The 18,416-nt window shown below is 46.0% G+C and overlaps 1 non-coding gene across 1 annotated transcript; it reads left to right on the top strand.

Annotated features, from left to right (window-relative positions):
• Positions 1-17,646: 17,646 nt before the first annotated feature.
• LOC130942489 (small nucleolar RNA R71) lies at positions 17,647-17,754 on the top strand. Its single transcript, XR_009071057.1, has one exon. It is a non-coding gene; the product is annotated as a small nucleolar RNA R71 (small nucleolar RNA).
• Positions 17,755-18,416: the final 662 nt, after the last annotated feature.

Here is an 18,416-nt window from a genome sequence, read left to right as displayed (position 1 = left end):
CTAGTGTTCACAGCTCGGAGACTCCGCCCCTACTTTCAAGCCCACACCATCAAAGTCCGGACAAACCAACCCATGAGACACATCCTACAAAAGACAGACATGGCAGGACGAATCCTACAATGGGCGGTGGAATTGTCCGAGTTCGACCTCCACTATGAAGCCCGGACTGCCATAAAATCTCAATACCTAGCCGACTTCGTCGCAGAATACACTGAGACCCCGGGAACCCCACTCTCATGGAATCTGTATGTCGACGGATCCTCAAACAAAACAGGAAGCGGGGCCGGTGTTATACTCGAAAGCGATCAAGGAACACGGATTGAGCTATCCCTAAAATTCGAGTTCCAGGCCTCAAATAACCAAGCCGAATACGAAGCCCTACTAGCGGGACTAAAACTAGCCGAAGAGGTCAGAGCAAGAGAATCACGATCTTCAGCGACTCCCAGGTCGTCACATCACAAGTAAGTGGAAGCTACCAGGCCAAAGACCCTACTATGAAAAAATACCTGGACCAAACACAGGCGCAATTACGACACTTCCCGGAAATACAAATCCAGCACATACCCCGGGAGCAAAATGCCCGGGCAGACGCCCTCTCAAACTTGCTAGCACCAAGCCCGGAGGGAACAACAGAAGTCTCCTCCAAGAAACTCTACAATCCCCCTCCGTGTTAAGGGAGGAAGAAATACTAAATATATCCGGGCAACAACAAGGATGGATAACCCCCATACTCAACTATCTGAAATCGGGAACTCTCCCCGCCGAAAGAAAAGAAGCTAAAAGGCTTACAAAAGACGCCCAGAACTACACGTTAATCCACGACGTATTATACAGAAGAGGATTCTCAAACCCCCTCCTGAGGTGCGTCCCGACCACAGAAACAAAGAGCGTCCTCGAAGAAGTCCACAAAGGCATGTGTGGGAACCATCTCGGAGCCCGGGCCCTGTCCAAGAAAATAGTCAGAGCCGGGTTCTACTGGCCGACCTTGCAAAGAGACGCGGCAGAGTTTGTGAAAATATGCCCCCCTGCCAAAAACACGCCAATTTTCACAAAGCACCGCCCGAAGACCTCATAAGCATCACCGCACCATGGCCCTTCGCAAGTGGGGACTCGACCTACTCGGCCCATTCCCACAAGGACCGGGGCAAGTCAAGTACCTCATAGTAGGGTCGACTACTTCACAAAGTGGATCGAGGCTGAACCCTTAGCCACTATTACGGCTCAGAAAGCCGTAAAATCCTATACAAAAACATTGTCACGAGGTTCGGAGTCCCCTACTCCATCACAACAGACAATGGAACACAGTTCACAGACACAAGTTTTCAGAACTTGGTGGCCGAGCTAAAAATCAACAGCAGTTCACATCGGTCGACACCCGCAAGCCAATGGACAAGCAGAGGCCGCAAATAAAGTCATCTTAGCCGGTTAAAACGAAGACTCCAAGAGGCCAAAGGGGCATGGGCCGATGAACTCCCCCAGGTATTATGGGCATATCGGACAACCCCGCACTCTACAACAGGAGAATCCCCATTCCGACTAGCCTACGGAATGGAGGCAATGATTCCCGTCGAAATAGACGAAGGATCACCCAGAACCATCTTCTACAACGAAGGAGGCAACCCTCAGGCACAAAGGGAAGAACTCGACCTCCTACCCGAGGTCCGAGAAAGAGCCCGAATCAGAGAAGAAGTCTTAAAACGACGAACGGCCCTCAGATATAACCGAAAGGTGATAAAACGAAGCTTCTCCACTCACGACCTGATTTTAATCCGAAACGACATCGGAACACAAAAATCGGGAGAAGGAAAGCTAGCCGCAAATTGGAAAGGGCCCTACAAAGTAACAGAAGTTTTAGGGACAGGCTACTACAAGATATCCGACCTAGAAGGCAATGAGCTGCCCAGAACCTGGCACGCCTGTAACCTAAGACGATACTACAGCTAGAAAAACTTAACCCGAGGTGTACTCTTTTTCCCCACGAGGGTTTTTTAATGAGACACCCGGTTAAGTAGGACACCCGGCCTAGTCAAAAGGGTAAACACTTTGTACATATTCTTCTTTTTTTTTTAGTACTAATCAAATTTCTTTATTTTCTCTTTCTCGTTATAAAGCATATCCTAAAAAGTACCCCACCAAGGCGCATTAATTTATGCTCGGCAAAACGCAAAAATCATTTGCCAAAGGCCATACGAGGTCGGCAAAGATGAAGCGACGAGGTTCAAATTAATGTGAGAAGTTATAAAAGTAACTCTGAAATGGCTCAAAAAGCCAAATAGAAAAGAAGTTACAAAAATAACTTAAAAAAGGCCGACCAAACAACGAAGTCGGACCTGACCAAAGGGGTACTCAAGGATCCCGATGTCCGAGAGTAAACTCGGACCCAAGAAAGAAGCTGGCAAAGAACCAGGACTTCGAGAAACGCTAGCTAAAAAGTTGTTACCCAAAAACAACTAAAAAGCAAAAAGCGAGAAAGTCAAGGCGCTAGCTAAAAAGTTGTTACCCAAAAACAACTAAAAAGCAAAAAGCGAGAAAGTCAAGGCGCTAGCTAAAAAGTTGTTACCCAAAAACAACTAAAAAGCAAAAAGCGAGAAAGTCAAGGCGCTAGCTAAAAGGTTGTGTTCATACCCTGACCGAGCTCTCCAAACTCGGTCATACTGATAGAAGGCCCGACCTCGACCCAAGGCCCACGTTCGAGGTCGGACCTCGGACAAACAGGCCAAAGAAAGGCCCATCAGAAGGAACTAAGCCCAAAACCTAAAGGCCGAAAGGGCCTGGGAAAGGCGGTTCCGCAAAGATAGAGATGAATCTCCCAAAAGATAAGATAAGATAAGAATATCTTATCCAGGGATGATCGCAGCCAACTACTATAAATACACTGGAGCACCCAGGTATAACTCATACTCTAATTCTACTTGATATCTGCTTGGACCCATGCTAACTTAAGCATCGGAGTGTCATTGCAGGTACAACCCCCCGCCGTTCAGCACAACCAGCTCGGGTCACAGACCCCCCACCTCGGGCCTTGCCAGAAGACCGAGCTACACGTTTCAGGTAACCCTCGGAACATTGGCGCCGTTGCCGGGGACCTGGAAGTCATCCCTTTACCATGGCGGACGACCCTCCCAACAATAACCACGCTACATCAGAACAAGAAGAGGAAGTTGACACCGGAGAACGGCCGGACAGCCCTCTATCACCACGCACTCCAGAGGAAACAAACAGAATCGCCCAAAGACATCACCCCCAGACAAAGATCCACAAAATCCCGAAAGAGAAAAAGTTCGGAGATTCTGGAAACAGTTCGGGCACAACAAAGCCGGCTGAGACAACTCGAAGAGGACGTAAAGAAGCAGAAGGAAACTGAACAGGATCTGAGAAGGGAAGCTCGCAAACGCAGAGAATTGGAAGAAAAACTGCGGAAGATAGAGGCCAACCTAAAAGATCGGACGGAACACGGCACCACTCCCGAAAGCAACCATGATCCCTTCACACAAGAGATCATGAAAGAGAAGGTACCGCGAAACTTCAAACCACCAGATATGGACCTCTACGACGGCACCACGATCCAAGTCATCACCTCAGCAATTTCAGAAGCAGAATGTACTTAGTCGACGCCTCCGACGCGATTCGATGCAAAGCCTTCCCCACCACTCTCACTAAGTCAGCCATGAAGTGGTTCGACACCTGCCACCAGGATCAATCTCCAGCTTTGAAGACCTGACCAAAAAATTCTTAACAAGGTTCTCTATTCAAAAGGACAAGGCAAAACATGCCCCCAGCCTACTCGGGATCAAACAAGGCAACCAAGAAACTCTCAGAGAGTACATGGAGCGATTCAACAAGGCCTGCCTGGACATACAACACTTGCCCACGGAAGCAGCCATCATGGGACTAGCAAACGGCCTAAAAGAAGGACCGTTTAGCCAATCCCTATCCAAAAGATACCCGACCTCCTTATACGAAGTACAAGAACGGGCAGGAAAGTATATCAACATGGAAGAAACCTCCCAGCTGAGAGACTCTTCCAGGAAGGAGTCAACCTACCCGCCCCGAGATCGAGATCGGGAACAGAAAAAGAAAGAAGAATCCAACTCGGACAAGCCACGAAAATACCACAGCTACACTCCCCTCCGAGTCTCCCTGGTAGACGTCTACAGAGAAGTATGCCACACCGAGAAGATCCCACCACCCAAACCTCTGAAGCACAAGAGAGCAGGAAGAGATCGGTCCGAGTACTGCGAATATCACAGACTCTACGGCCACTCTACTAACGACTGCCACGACTTAAAGAATGTTATAGAAAAGCTAGCCAGAGAGGGAAAACTCGACAGATACATAGCTGAGAAAGGAGAAGAAACCAGAAAGAGAAGACGGGAGATAACGAAGATCGGGCCGAGCAAACACGAACCCCGCGAACTCCTGAAAGGCACATACACATGATAAACGGAGGTTTCGCAGGGGGAGGGACATCCAAATCCTCACGGAAGAGACACCTCAAAGAAGTCTACCATGTCCGAGAAAACAGCCCCTTACCCGAGTTACCTACTATCTCATTTACCCGAGAAGATGCTCTTGGAATAATACCCGGACACGACGACCCTATGGTGATCACCATCATCCTAGCCAACGCCAACTTACATCGAACCCTGATCGACCAAGGAAGCTCAGCAGATATCCTGTTCAAAGCAGCCTTCGACAAGCTCGGACTCGAAGAAAAAGAGCTAAAAGCCTATCCCACTGACCTGTTTGGACTAGGAGATACCCCGATCCGCCCCTTGGGATACATCTCATTACACACTACCTTTGGAAAAGGCGAGCAAACCAAACACTAAGCATCGACTACATTGTAGTCGACGTCACTTCAGCATACAATGCCCTCATCGGACGACCAACCCTAAACAGACTAGCGGCTATAGTCTCGACCCCACACCTCTGTATGAAGTTCCCTACCGCAAAGGGAATCGCTACCCTAAAAGGCGACCAAAAACTAGCACGACGATGCTACAACGAAAGCCTGAGCCTAAAAGGGAAAGAGGTCAACACAATAGAACTCGGGCGAGTCCAAGCCCGAGAAGATCTTCGGCCACAACCAGAAGGAGAGACCGAAAAGATCCAGATCGGGAACACACCCGAGAAAGTAACAAACATAGGGCAAACCTCGAGGCAGGCCTAAAGGAGGAACTCACAACCCTCTTAAGGGAGAATTCCGACCTCTTCGCCTGGAAAGCCTCCGATATACCAGGCATAAGCCCCGACCTGATGTGCCATAAGCTATCAGTATACCCGGGATCCCGACCTGTCCAACAAAGACGCAGGAAGCTCGGGCCCGAACGCATGCAAGCAATAGAAGAACAAGTGCAAGCACTACTAGATGCAGGGTTCATTAGGGAAGTAAAGTACCCCCTATGGCTCGCAAACGTGGTCCTAGTGAAGAAGCCCAATGGAAAATGGAGGATGTGCGTCGACTACACGGATCTCAACAAAGCCTGCCCCAAAGATCCATATCCACTACCGAACATCGACGCCTTAGTCGATGCCGCTTCGGGCTACAGATACCTCTCCTTCATGGATGCATACTCGGGATACAATCAAATCCCGATGTATGGACCCGACCAAGAAAAGACCTCGTTCATAACCCCAAGGGCAAACTACTGCTACGTAGTAATGCCCTTCGGGCTGAAGAACGCAGGGGCAACCTACCAGAGGCTAATGAACAAAGTGTTCTCAGAACACATCGGGCTACAGCTAGAGGTGTACGTCGACGACATGCTAGTAAAGACACAAGAAGACAGAAACTTGGTGGCCGACCTCAGCAGTATCTTCGACACCCTCCGGAAACACAACATGAGACTTAACCCGACAAAGTGCACCTTCGCCGCAGAAGCCGGGAAGTTCTTAGGCTTCATGCTGACTCAGAGAGGCATCGAAGCAAACCCGGACAAATGCCAAGCAATACTCAATATGAAAAGCCCGACGTGTGTCAAAGAAGTACAACAACTAAATGGGAGACTAGCCGCCCTATCAAGATTCTTGGCAGGATCAGCGATAAGATCACTCCCTCTCTACTCACTCCTAAAGAAAGGGAAACCCTTCTCTTGGACCCCGAAATGCGAAAAGGCCTTCCAAGAATTCAAGGAATTCCTCGGGCAGCCACCAATCTTAACCCGACCTCTAAAAGGGGAAGAGCTCGTACTATACCTGTCGGTCGGACATCGGGCAGTCGCCTCGGCACTAATACGAGAAAATGAGGAGGGGCAACACCCCATATACTTCGTAAGCAAAGCACTACAAGGGCCGAATTAAACTATCAGAAAATAGAGAAATTCGCCTATGCACTAGTGTTCACAGCTCGGAGACTCCGCCCCTACTTTCAAGCCCACACCATCAAAGTCCGGACAAACCAACCCATGAGACACATCCTACAAAAGACAGACATGGCAGGACGAATCCTACAATGGGCGGTGGAATTGTCCGAGTTCGACCTCCACTATGAAGCCCGGACTGCCATAAAATCTCAATACCTAGCCGACTTCGTCGCAGAATACACTGAGACCCCGGGAACCCCACTCTCATGGAATCTGTATGTCGACGGATCCTCAAACAAAACAGGAAGCGGGGCCGGTGTTATACTCGAAAGCGATCAAGGAACACGGATTGAGCTATCCCTAAAATTCGAGTTCCAGGCCTCAAATAACCAAGCCGAATACGAAGCCCTACTAGCGGGACTAAAACTAGCCGAAGAGGTCAGAGCAAAGAGGATCACGATCTTCAGCGACTCCCAGGTCGTCACATCACAAGTAAATGGAAGCTACCAGGCCAAAGACCCTACTATGAAAAAATACCTAGACCAAACACAGGCGCAATTACGACACTTCCCGGAAATACAAATCCAGCACATACCCCGGGAGCAAAATGCCCGGGCAGACGCCCTCTCAAAACTTGCTAGCACCAAGCCCGGAGGGAACAACAGAAGTCTCCTCCAAGAAACTCTACAATCCCCCTCCGTGTTAAGGGAGGAAGAAATACTAATATATCCGGCAACAACAAGGATGGATAACCCCCATACTCAACTATCTGAAATCGGGAACTCTCCCCGCCGAAAGAAAAGAAGCTAAAAGGCTTACAAAAGACGCCCAGAACTACACGTTAATCCACGACGTATTATACAGAAGAGGATTCTCAAACCCCCTCCTGAGGTGCGTCCCGACCACAGAAACAAAGAGCGTCCTCGAAGAAGTCCACAAAGGCATGTGTGGGAACCATCTCGGAGCCCGGGCCCTGTCCAAGAAAATAGTCAGAGCCGGGTTCTACTGGCCGACCTTGCAAAGAGACGCGGCAGAGTTTGTGAAAATATGCCCCCCCTGCCAAAAACACGCCAATTTTCACAAAGCACCGCCCGAAGACCTCATAAGCATCACCGCACCATGGCCCTTCGCAAAGTGGGGACTCGACCTACTCGGCCCATTCCCACAAGGACCGGGGCAAGTCAAGTACCTCATAGTAGGGGTCGACTACTTCACAAAGTGGATCGAGGCTGAACCCTTAGCCACTATTACGGCTCAGAAAAGCCGTAAAATCCTATACAAAAACATTGTCACGAGGTTCGGAGTCCCCTACTCCATCACAACAGACAATGGAACACAGTTCACAGACACAAGTTTTCAGAACTTGGTGGCCGAGCTAAAAATCAAACAGCAGTTCACATCGGTCGAACACCCGCAAGCCAATGGACAAGCAGAGGCCGCAAATAAAGTCATCTTAGCCGGGTTAAAACGAAGACTCCAAGAGGCCAAAGGGGCATGGGCCGATGAACTCCCCCAGGTATTATGGGCATATCGGACAACCCCGCACTCTACAACAGGAGAATCCCCATTCCGACTAGCCTACGGAATGGAGGCAATGATTCCCGTCGAAATAGACGAAGGATCACCCAGAACCATCTTCTACAACGAAGGAGGCAACCCTCAGGCACAAAGGGAAGAACTCGACCTCCTACCCGAGGTCCGAGAAAGAGCCCGAATCAGAGAAGAAGTCTTAAAACGACGAACGGCCCTCAGATATAACCGAAAGGTGATAAAACGAAGCTTCTCCACTCACGACCTGATTTTAATCCGAAACGACATCGGAACACAAAAATCGGGAGAAGGAAAGCTAGCCGCAAATTGGAAAGGGCCCTACAAAGTAACAGAAGTTTTAGGGACAGGCTACTACAAGATATCCGACCTAGAAGGCAATGAGCTGCCCAGAACCTGGCACGCCTGTAACCTAAGACGATACTACAGCTAGAAAAACTTAACCCGAGGTGTACTCTTTTTCCCCACGAGGGTTTTTTAATGAGACACCCGGTTAAGTAGGACACCCGGCCTAGTCAAAAGGGTAAACACTTTGTACATATTCTTCTTTTTTTTTTAGTACTAATCAAATTTCTTTATTTTCTCTTTCTCGTTATAAAGCATATCCTAAAAAGTACCCCACCAAGGCGCATTAATTTATGCTCGTCAAAACGCAAAAAATCATTTGCCAAAGGCCATACGAGGTCGGCAAAGATGAAGCGACGAGGTTCAAATTAATGTGAGAAGTTATAAAAGTAACTCTGAAATGGCTCAAAAAGCCAAATAGAAAAGAAGTTACAAAAATAACTTAAAAAAGGCCGACCAAACAACGAAGTCGGACCTGACCAAAGGGGTACTCAAGGATCCCGATGTCCGAGAGTAAACTCGGACCCAAGAAAGAAGCTGGCAAAGAACCAGGACTTCGAGAAACGCTAGCTAAAAAGTTGTTACCCAAAAACAACTAAAAAGCAAAAAGCGAGAAAGTCAAGGCGCTAGCTAAAAAGTTGTTACCCAAAAACAACTAAAAAGCAAAAAGCGAGAAAGTCAAGGCGCTAGCTAAAAGGTTGTTACCCAAAAACAACTAAAAAGCAAAAAGCGAGAAAGTCAAGGCGCTAGCTAAAAGTTGTTACCCAAAAACAACTAAAAGCAAAAAGCGAGAAAGTCAAGGCGCTAGCTAAAAAGTTGTTACCCAAAAACAACTAAAAAGCAAAAAGCGAGAAAGTCAAGGCGCTAGCTAAAAAGTTGTTACCCAAAAACAACTAAAAAGCAAAAAGCGAGAAAGTCAAGGCGCTAGCTAAAAAGTTGTTACCAAGTCAAGGCGCTAGCTAAAAAGTTGTTACCCAAAAACAACTAAAAAGCAAAAAGCGAGAAAGTCAAGGCGCTAGCTAAAAGGTTGTTACCCAAAAACAACTAAAAAGCAAAAAGCGAGAAAGTCAAGGCACTAGCTAAAAAGTTGTTACCCAAAAACAACTAAGAAGCAAAAAGCGAGAAGTCAAAGCGCTAGCTAAAAAGTTGTTACCCAAAAACAACTAAAAAAGCAAAAAGCGAGAAGTCAAAACGCTAGCTAAAAAGTTGTTACCCGAGAACAACTAAAAAGCATAAAAGCGGAACGAGACAATCGAAACACAAAGCATGGCATAATAAAGCTACAAGAGTAGCTAAAATAGCAGAACAGGTGTCCAAATGTTTGCAGAAAACATCCAAAAACAAAAAGCCCACAGGTCGGCAAAAGCACAAAAGTACAAAAAATTACAGAGGATCAAGGCCCTTTCCAGACTCCGCATCAACACCTGGCTGAAACATGGATATCGGGACTGCAGGAACAGCACCATCGCTTGGAACCTCCATACCAACTCTATCCTCGGCCAAAGGTGAAGTCGGGTTCACGACCGGAGCCTCGGGTCGGACACCGGAGCCTTGGGGTCGGACATCGGAACCTCATCCTCAACAGGGGCAGGAACAATCTTCCCCTCCACAACCATGTTATCCGTACTGAACAAACTGAGATCCAATTCGGGAGCAAGAACCCGGACCTGATCCCTCAAATTCACAAACATAGCATCCATACCCTTGGCCACATTATCTTCCAGCTCATAAAAGTCATCCCGAGCAGATTGCAGCTTCTCCTTCGTCTCCACAAGCTCAGCATACAGCTTGGTATAGTTCTCCGTCGCCACCCTCGCCATCTCCTCAGACGTCTTCGCCACCGCCACAGCCGCGGTAGCCCTAGTCTTCTCTTCCTCCAAAGACTCCTCCAGCTCGGCAATCCTAGCATCCTTCAGCTGACTAACCTTATCAAGCTCGGACCGGGCCTTCTCAAGTCGGGAGCTGGTCGCCCCAAGGGGAGCTTTCTTAAACTCCCGAGCAATGGCGGCATGAAGGCTAGCCATCCGAACACAACTCCGCGCCATATACTGAAAGTGATGCTCCATGGACGCATCATCAGTAGAAATAAAAGTCTGAGGAAGAATGTGCTGCTCAACCCAACCGAGAGCATCGAAATCCTTGTCATTGAAACCAGCAGGCTCTCGGGAAGTCTTCTGTCTCTTGGGGGGAGGACCCGAGGTCGAGGTCGGGGAAAGCTGACCGGGTCCGGAGGTCGGAGGATCCTGAGTTATAGCTCGGAACTGAGGGACCGGAATGGTCTTCGACCGAGTCTGAACACCAATTGTAGTCTTCTGCGGAGAAGGTCGGGGAGAAGCTTCAGCCTCGATATTCCGAGATGCCGCAGATTTCTTCGCTCGACGGAGAAACTTCATAGAATCAGCCTGAGAAGACATCTCTGCAGAAACGAAACAAAGAGGTTATCAAACAGAAAGATCAAAACAAAGTCAAAATATGAAAATGAAATCTCAAAAGAGGTCGGGAACTACCTAACTCGGAACGGAGAAGGCTTGGATCTCCCAACATTTTCTTCGTATCCAAGTGAGGTGCCCGACCCCATAGACTGCTCAACACACCAACGAAAGCCTGTTCCACCTCATCTAGACTCTCGAAAGTGTACTTAACCGACACCACACTCTCTTGCCAACAAAGAGGAAACGAAGGCTCCCCACTCTCATCTAAGAAAAAAGGTCGGACATCTCCAACAGCCCGGACTTTGAAGTAATAGTTTTTGAAATCGTGAAACGACTCATCATACAAAGTGCAAAATTTCCTACCCTGGTTAGCCCTAAACGAAACCCAGGACACCTTCCCAGCACCCGACCCCGGCTTCGTCAGTACAAACAGATAAGAAAAAGAGAACAGAAGGGGAGACGCCTAAAATCTGACACAAAAGTTGGAAAAGCTTTAGAAACGCCCAAGAGTTCGGATGGAGTTGTGTAGGGGCAAGGTTACAAGACCAAAGGACCTCGGATTCCAGGTCGGTGAAAGGAAGACGGACACCTAGCTTGGAGAAGAAACAATCATAAGCATAGAAGAAAAGTTTCTCGGAACTCTCTAACGGCGGAAAACATACCCTCTCCTCGGACTCCGGGGCTGCTAACTCGTAATCCCGCTCAGACTCCCTGTTCTCACAAATACTACACTCCCTACGGAACCTAATCAGATACTCAGAATCTACAACAGACGGGACCCTTAAAGGAGCAGGATCTACCCAACCTAGACCACTCGGAATCTTGGTCGACATTGCTTGAAACACCTTTCGAGACATAAAAAAAATCTTGCCTACAAAGAAAGAATACAACAGCAAGACAAAAATCACACAAAGGCAGAAAAACCAAATTCAACAAAAACAAAAGAAAGCAAAGTTCTTTTACAAACAAGAAGGCAGCAACTCGAATAACAAAAATGGATCGGAGAAAGAGTCCCCCCACACACACATACAAAGCAATAGCGGCGCCTCTTTTCGGGGCAACCCGGGCATAGAAGATATCAGAAAAAAGAAGCGTACGAAGAATAAAAGCGAAAAAAGCAAACCTGGAAAAGAAGAAAGCGACGAGCTCCGACGAAAGGAAAAACGGCGGCGCAGAAAAGAACTCTGAAAAAATGCACAAAAAATGGAAGACGAAGAACAGAGAGAAAGAAGAGAAGATGCTCGAAAAGAAGTGATGAATAAACAAAGAAAAATGAAGAAAGGGGCAAATAAATAAAGCCTCCACAGAGCGCCGCACGAAAATCGAGGAAGAAACGGTAACAAGCAATAAATGCTGAAACGACCGTTTTCAAATTTTGAAAAACTACTATGCCCGAGCTCGACCTTCCGAAAAAAGACGAACTCGGGCAGGGGCACTGTTCATACCCTGACCGAGCTCTCCAAACTCGGTCATACTGATAGAAGGCCCGACCTCGACCCAAGGCCCACGTTCGAGGTCGGACCTCGGACAAACAGGCCAAAGAAAGGCCCATCAGAAGGAACTAAGCCCAAAACCTAAAGGCCGAAAGGGCCTGGGAAAGGCGGTTCCGCAAAGATAGAGATGAATCTCCCAAAAGATAAGATAAGATAAGAATATCTTATCCAGGGATGATCGCAGCCAACTACTATAAATACACTGGAGCACCCAGGTATAACTCATACTCTAATTCTACTTGATATCTGCTTGGACCCATGCTAACTTAAGCATCGGAGTGTCATTGCAGGTACAACCCCCCGCCGTTCAGCACAACCAGCTCGGGTCACAGACCCCCCACCTCGGGCCTTGCCAGAAGACCGAGCTACACGTTTCAGGTAACCCTCGGAACAGGTGGTATGAAGCAAGCTATGGTCACCTTGTAATTCTCAGTCAGGCAGACTCAAATGGGTATAGTGATAAACGAATAAAGCATAAAGATAAAGATAGAGATACTTATGTATATCATTGGTGTAAGAGCTTCAGACAAGCGTATGAAGATGCCTTCCCTTCCGTCTCTCTGCTTTCCTACTGCCTTCATCCAATCCTTCTTACTCCTTTCCATGGCAAGCTCGTGTAGGGTTTCACCGTTGTCAATGGCTACCTCCCATCCTCGCAGTGAAAGCTAATGCACGCACTCTGTCACAGTACTGCCAATCACCGGTTTGGTTCCCTCCCCTACCGGAATAGAATCCCTCTTTTGCGTCTGTCACTAACGCCCAGTAGGTTACAGGTTTGAAGCACGTCACAGTCATTCAATCATTTAATCCTACTCAGAATACCACAGACAAGGTTTAGACCTTCCGGATTCTCTTGAATGCCGCCATCAAGTCCTGCCTATACCACGAAGATTCCGATTAAAGAATCCAAGAGATATTCACTAAGCCTCGGATGCTTGTAGAACAAGAATGGTTGTCAGTCACCTTGTTCATAAGTGAGAATGATGATGAGTGTCACAGATCATCACATTCATCAAGTTGAAGAACAAGTGATATCTTGGAACAAGAACAAGCAGAATTGAATAGAAGAACAATAGTAATTGCATTAATACTCGAGGTACAGCAGAGCTCCACACCTTAATCTATGGTGTGTAGAAACTCCACCGTTGAAAATACATAAGAACAAAAGTGATCATTGGTTTCGGTCCCAAGGAGGGAACCAGAAGAACCAAGATGAAAATACAATAGTAAAAGGTCCTATATATAGAAAACTAGTAGCCTAGGGTGTACAGAGATGAGTAAATGACATAAAAATCCACTTCCGGGCCCACTTGGTGTGTGCTTGGGCTGAGCAATGAAGCATTTTCGTGTAGAGACTCTTCTTGGAGTTAAACGCCAGCTTTTATGCCAGTTTGGGCGTTTAACTCCCATTTTGGTGCCAGTTCCGGCGTTTAACGCTGGAATTTCTGTAGGTGACTTTGGACGCCGGTTTGGGCCATCAAATCTTGGGCAAAGTATGGACTATTATATATTGCTGGAAAGCCCAGGATGTCTACTTTCCAACGCCGTTGAGAGCGCGCCAATTGGGCTTCTGTAGCTCCAGAAAATCTACTTCGAGTGCAGGGAGGTCAGAATCCAACAGCATCTGTAGTCCTTTTGAGTCTCTGGATCAGATTTTTGCTCAGATCCCTCAATTTCAGCCAGAAAATACCTGAAATCACAGAAAAACACACAAACTCATAGTAAAGTCCAGAAAAGTGAATTTTAACTAAAAACTAATAAAAATATAATAAAAACTCAACTAAAACTACCAAAAACATACTAAAAACAATGCCAAAAAGCGTACAAATTATCCGCTCATCACAACACCAAACTTAAATTATTGCTTGTCCTCAAGCAACTGAAAATCAAATAAGATAAAAAGAAGAGAATATACTATAGACTCCAAATTATCAATGAAACTAAGCTCCAAATTAGATGAGCGGGACTAGTAGCTTTTTGTCTCCGAACAGTTTTGGCATCTCACTTTATCCTTTGAAATTCAGAATGATTGGCTTCTTTAGGAACTCAGAATCCAGATAGTGTTATTGATTCTCTTAGTTAAGTATGATGATTCTTGAACACAGCTACTTATTGAGTCTTGGCCGTGGCCCAAAGCACTCTGTCTTCCAGTATTACCACCGGATACATACATGCCACAGACACATAATTGGGTGAACCTTTTCAGATTGTGACTCAGCTTTGCTAAAGTCCCCAATTAGAGGTGTCCAGGGTTCTTAAGCACACTCTTATTGCCTTGGATCACAACTTTATTTCTTTCTTTTTCTTTTTCTTTCCCCTTTTTTTTCGTCTTTCTCCTTCTTTTTCTCTCTTTTTTTTTTTGTATTCACTGCTTTTTCTTGCTTCAAGAATCATTTTTATGATTTTTCAGATCCTCAGTAACATGTCTCCTTTTTCATCATTCTTTCAAGAGCCAACAATTTTAACATTCATGAACCACAAATTCAAAAGACATATGCACTGTTTAAGCATACATTCAGAAAACAACAAGTATTGTCACCACATCAAACTAATTAAGCTAGTTTTAAAGATGAATTTGAAATCCTGTACTTCTTGTTCTTTTGTAATAAAAACAGTTTTCATTTAAGAAAGGTGATGGATTCATATTCATAGCTTTAAGGCATAGACACTAAGACACTAATGATCATAAGACACAAACATGGATAAACATAAAGCACTAAAATTCGAAAAACAGAAGAATAAAGAACAAGGAAATCAAGGAACGGGTCCACCTTAGTGATGGCGGCTCTTTCTTTCTCTTGAAGATCCTATGGAGTGCTTGAGCTCCTCAATGTCTCTTCCTTGTCTTTGTTGCTCCTCTCTCATGATCCTTTGATCTTCTCCAATTTCATGGAGGAGGATGGCATGTTCTTGGTGCTCCACCCTTAGTTGTCCCATGTTGGAACTTAATTTTCCTAGAGAGGTGTTAATTTGCTCCCAGTAGTCTTGTGGAGGAAAGTGCATCCCTTGAGGTATCTCAGGGATTTCTTGATGAGAGGGGTCTCTTGTTTGCTCCATCTTCTTCCTAGTGATGGGCTTGAGGTCATGCCTTCTCAGTTGAACCGGCTTTGGATGCCATAAATGGTTATGGAAAAACAAAAAGCAATGCTTTTACCACACCAAACTTAAAAGGTTTGCTCGTCCTCGAGCAAAAGAAGAAAGAAGAGAGTAGAAGAAGAAGAAATGGAGGAGAGGGAGATGGCTTTGTGGTTCGGCCAGAAGGGGAAGAAGTAGTGGTTTATGAAGGATGGATGTGAGTGGTGAAGAGAAAGAGATGTTGAGGTGATTGGTGAATGGGTGAAGAAGAAGAGAGAGTGGTGGGGTTGTTTGGGGATCCTGTGGGGTCCACAGATCCTTAGGTGTCAAGGAAAAGTCATCCCTGCACCAAATGGCATCAAAATCCACGTTTTGAGCCAATTCTGGCGTTAAACGCCGGGCTGGTGCCCATTTCTGGCGTTTAACGCCAGGTTCTAGCCCTTTCCTGGCGTTTAACGCCAGTCTGGTGCCCCTTTCTGGCGTTAAACGCCCAGAAGGGTGCCAGACTGGGCGTTAAACGCCCATCTGCTAGCCTCACTGGCGTTTAAACGCCAGTGAATTCTTCCTCCAGGGTATGCTGTTTTTCTTCCTGTTTTTCATTCTGTTTTTGCTTTTTCAATGGATTTTGTGACTTCTTATGATCATCAACCTACAAAAAAGATAAAATAACAAAAGGAAATAGTTAATTATAAAACATTGGGTTGCCTCCCAACAAGCGCTTCTTTAATGTCAGTAGCTTGACAGAGGGCTCTCATGGAGCCTCACAGATACTCAGAGCAATGTTGGAACCTCCCAACACCAAACTTAGAGTTTGAATGTGGGGGTTCAACACCAAACTTAGAGTTTGGTTGTGGCCTCCCAACACCAAACTTAGAGTTTGACTGTGGGGGCTCTGCTTGTCTCTGATTTGAGAGAAGCTCTTCATGCTTCTTCTCCATGGTGACAGAGGGATATCCTTGAGCCTTAAACACCAAGGATTCTTCATTCACTTGAATGATCAACTCTCCTCTATCAACATCAATCACAGCCTTTGCTGTGGCTAGGAAGGGTCTGCCAAGGATGATGTTTTCATCCATGCACTTCCCAGTTTCTAGGACTATGAAATCAGTAGGGATGTAATGGTCTTCAATCTTAACCAAAACATTCTCTACAAGTCCATGAGCTTGTTTTCTTGAATTGTCTGCCATCTCTAATGAGATTCTTGCAGCTTGCACCTCAAAGATCCCTAATTCTCCATTACAGAGAGGGGCATGAGGTTTACACTTGACCCTAAGTCACACAAGGCCTTCTTGAAGGTCATGGTGCCTATGGTACAAGGTATAGAAAACTTCCCAGGATCCTGCCTCTTTTGAGGCAGTTTCTGCCTAGACAAGTCATCCAGTTCTTTGGTGAGCAAGGGAAGTTCATCTTCCCAAGTCTCATTTCCAAATAACTTGTCATTTAGCTTCATGATTGCTCCAAGGTATTTAGCAACTTGCTCTTTAGTGACATACTCATCCTCTTCAGAGGAAGAATACTCATCAGAGCTCATGAAAGGCAGAAGTAAGTCCAATGGAATCTCTATGGTCTCATTTTGAGCCTCAGATTCCCATTGTTCCTCATTGAGGAACTCAGAGGAGATTGGTACACGCCCACTGGGGTCTTTCTCAGTGGCGTCTTCTTCCTCTCTTTCCTCTCCATATTCGGCCATGTTGATGGCCTTGCACTCTCCTTTTGGATTTTCTTCTGTATTACTTGGGAGAGTACTAGGAGGGAGTTCAGTAACTTTCTTGCTCAGCTGACCCACTTGTCCTTCCAAATTTCTGATGGAGGACCTTGTTTCATTCATGAAACTTTGAGTGGTCTTTATTAGATCAGAGACCATTGTTGCTAAGTCAGAAGTATTCTGCTTAGAACTCTCTGTCTGTGCTGAGAAGATGATGGAAAAGGCTTGCCATTGCTAAACCTGTTTCTTCCACCATTATTGTTATTGAAACCTTGTTGAGGTCTCTCTTGATTCTTCCATGAGAGATTTGGGTGATTTCTCCATGAAGAATTGTAGGTATTTCCATAGGGTTCTCCTAGGTAATTCACCTCTTCCATGGAAGGGTTCTCAGGATCATAAGCTTCTTCCTCAGATGAAGCATCCTTAGTACTGTTTGGTGCATTTTGCATTCCAGACAGACTTTGAGAAATCAAATTGACTTGTTGAGTCAATATTTTATTCTGAGCCAATATGGCATTCAGAGTGTCAATCTCAAGAACTCCTCTCTTCTGACTAGTCCCATTGTTCACAGGATTCCTTTCAGAAGTGTACATGAATTGGTTATTTGCAACCATTTCAATCAATTCTTGAGCTTCTGCAGGCGTCTTCTTCAGATGAAGAGATCCTCCAGCAGAGCTATCCAAGGACATCTTAGATAGTTCAGAGAGACCATCATAGAAAATACCTATGATGCTCCATTCAGAAAGCATGTCTGAAGGACATCTTCTGATTAATTGTTTGTATCTTTCCCAAGCTTCATAGAGGGATTCTCCATCCTTCTGTCTGAAGGTTTGGACTTCCACTCTAAGCTTACTCCATCTTTGTGGTGGAAAGAACTTTGCCAAGAAGGCATTGACTAGCTTTTCCCAAGAGTCCAGGCTTTCTTTAGGTTGAGAATCCAACCATATTCTAGCTCTGTCTCTTACAGCAAAAGGGAATAGCATGAGTCTATAGACTTCAGGGTCTACCCCATTAGTCTTGACTGTGTCACAGATTTGCAAGAACTCAGCTAAAAACTGATGAGGATCTTCCATTGGAAGTCCATGGAACTTGCAATTCTGTTGCATTAGAGAAACTAATTGAGGCTTAAGCTCAAAGTTGTTTGCTCCAATGGCAGGGATAGAGATGCTTCTCCCATAGAAGTTGGGAGTAGGTGCAGTAAAGTCACCCAGCACCTTCCTTGCATTGTTGGCATTGTTGTTATTTTCGGCTGCCATGGCTTCTTCTTCCTTGAAGATTTCGGTCAGGTCCTCTAAAGAGAGTTGTGTTTTGGCTTCTCTTAGCTTTCTCTTCAAGGTCCTTTCAGGTTCAGGGTCAGCTTCAACAAGAATGCCTTTGTCTTTGTTCCTGCTCATATGAAAGAGAAGAGAACAAGAAAATATGGAATCCTCTATGTCACAGTATAGAGATTCCTTGGGGTGTCAGAGGAAGAAAAATGGAAGACAGAGGTAGAAAATTCGAACTTATCAAAGAA

This window comes from Arachis stenosperma, chromosome 7 (assembly GCF_014773155.1).
Source record: "Arachis stenosperma cultivar V10309 chromosome 7, arast.V10309.gnm1.PFL2, whole genome shotgun sequence".
Classification (NCBI taxonomy): Eukaryota; Viridiplantae; Streptophyta; class Magnoliopsida; order Fabales; family Fabaceae; genus Arachis; species Arachis stenosperma.
The sequence above is the reverse complement of the archived record's forward strand: the minus strand, read 5'-3'. Positions and strand labels throughout refer to the sequence as shown.